Raw genomic sequence first — 2452 nt, 5'->3', positions numbered from 1 at the left:
CCAAGAGTAGCGTCACCCCGGTGTTCAACAATGTCTGGAGGCCAAGAGTAGCGTCACCCCGGTGTTCAACAATGTCTGGAGGCCAAGAGTAGCGTCACCCCGGTGTTCAACAATGTCTGGAGGCCAAGAGTAGCGTCACCCCGGTGTTCAACAGTGTCTGGAGGCCAAGAGTAGCGTCACCCCGGTGTTCAACAATGTCTGGAGGCCAAGAGTAACGTCACCCCGGTGTTCAACAGTGCCTGGAGGCCAAGAGTAGCGTCACCCCGATGTTCAACAGTGTCTGGAGGCCAAGAGTAGCGTCACCCCGGTGTTCAACAGTGTCTGGAGGCCAAGAGTAGCGTCACCCCGATGTTCAACAGTGTCTGGAGGCCAAGAGTAGCGTCACCCCGGTGTTCAACAGTGTCTGGAGGCCAAGAGTAGCGTCACCCCGGTGTTCAACAATGTCTGGAGGCCAAGAGTAGCGTCACCCCGGTGTTCAAGAGTGTCTGGAGTCCAAGAGTAGCGTCACCCCGGTGTTCAACAGTGTCTGGAGGCCAAGAGTAACGTCACCCCGGTGTTCAACAGTGTCTGGAGGCCAAGAGTAACGTCACCCCGGTGTTCAACAGTGTCTGGAGGCCAAGAGTAGCGTCACCCCGGTGTTCAACAATGTCTGGAGGCCAAGAGTAGCGTCACCCCGGTGTTCAACAGTGTCTGGAGGCCAAGAGTAACGTCACCCCGGTGTTCAACAGTGTCTGGAGGCCAAGAGTAGCGTCACCCCGGTGTTCAAGAGTGTCTGGAGGCCAAGAGCAGCGTCACCCCGGTGTTCAACAGTGTCTGGAGGTGAATGAAAGAGTCTCAAGAGCACATAATCGCCAGCCCGTCCTCTAAAAATTGGGAGGTAAATGTAACAGGATCATAAGTGCAATTATGTACTATGTATGACAGTCCGGAATTGTACTTATTTACACGTAGTATTAAACCGTACTCTCAAATATATTGTGAATATTTGAGTTTACCTGAAAAGCTGAATAGAAAACCATGACCTAACCTAACCGTCTAAGTTTTTGAAAATAAGCATTTTATTGCTTCCTAATTACAATTAGTACTTAGCTCTATACCTATATTGATATTACAGTTTTATAAAATAAGTAAAACAAAACCAAAATATTTAAATAAATTGTAAAATAACTCAAGATATTTTCAAATTTTGTGTAAAATTTCTATTGTTTAATAAAACTGAAAAAGAAATTCCTATTATTTAAAACTTGTGTACAGCTAATAGCCCCAACCAAGCAGCCACTCATGGAGCCAGCCGCCGGCACCTCCAGCCACTCCAACCAACCACTGTACGGCACCGTTCAAGCGTTAACATCAGCTGCCAGTATGATAGCTGGCAATAGCCCCCAGGAATATGTAAGAATATTAAATATTCTCTACAAAGCCAATGGTCTTCCAGCTTTCACCGTTCCTGATGAAGTTTACACCAACACCACTTACCCTCGAGTTCTCAAGATCCAGATCCGGTCCCTGACGTCACTGTGAACGCTGCCGGGCTCACGGATCTACTGTCAACAGCCAGCCCGTCCTCCAAACAAAGATCCAAAAGTGATTCCATGCACCCGCCAAACCCCCTGTTTATGAATGAAAAGCGGCTTACACACGACTCACAACTGCTGACGTTCGAACATATCCGGAACAAGTGCTTCACTGACGAATTTTGTTCGAACCACAACGCTATAAATGCTTCACCCACGTACTACAAATACAAATAATCGCCAACAGAACCTAAACACCTCACCTAACCTATGCCTATATATACACAATATGCTAATATATTATAATATTAATTTATACTTGAGAAAATTCCCGTTTTGAATGAACAGCATATTAAGATTTATGAATGTGTCTGTGGGGTCGACCGCTGGGTGTAATGGACTTGAGTCGAGGACGGGTTGCAACAGCTGCAACGCCTGCTGCTCCTCCTGCAATATTATCACAAGCCACCCAGACGCCTCCTCCATGGACAACTGCCACAGCTGCACCTCTCGTGTGAGAACCCTCTCAACGTTCTACATCAGCTGCAGGTCCCATGAAGCCTCAACAAGCAAGAACTCATCCCTCAAGATCCACCGACTCTGCTTCTGAGTCACCCGACTCATCGGATGAGGACGTCTCGGTGGGAACACCTCCACGGAGCACCCCTACACCACCGAAGGTTCCCTGCAGGACCTCCAGCGACAGCCTCACCATGTTAACGCGTCGCAAGACCAACAGACCGGCCAAGGGGCCTGGGGAAGAAGAAGAACAGCGACGTAATGCTGTGAAGAACACAGCGACGAGGAGCCCGGCCTCCTGCCGGACACATCAGCGAGCAGCCGTGAGAACTCCACCTTACCACCGCACCACAGCACCACAGCACCAGCTCGGAGTCTCACCCGCGGTGGTTGGGCCGCCGATCTTTCATCTCCACTCT

General features: G+C 49.3%; 1 protein-coding gene across 1 annotated transcript in view; it reads right to left on the bottom strand.

The window, feature by feature from the left end:
* LOC123767977 (breast cancer type 2 susceptibility protein) overlaps nt 1-1539 on the bottom strand; it is a 78176-nt gene extending 76637 nt beyond the window's left edge. The window contains exon 1 of the mRNA XM_045758216.2: nt 1477-1539. The gene's annotated coding sequence lies outside the window, so the exon portion shown is untranslated. The remainder of the gene's footprint in view (nt 1-1476) is intronic.
* Between the last annotated feature and the right edge of the window lie 913 nt (nt 1540-2452).

This window comes from Procambarus clarkii, chromosome 58 (genome assembly GCF_040958095.1).
Source record: "Procambarus clarkii isolate CNS0578487 chromosome 58, FALCON_Pclarkii_2.0, whole genome shotgun sequence".
Lineage (NCBI taxonomy): Eukaryota > Metazoa > Arthropoda > Malacostraca > Decapoda > Cambaridae > Procambarus > Procambarus clarkii.
This window is presented reverse-complemented; position numbering and strand designations above follow the sequence as displayed.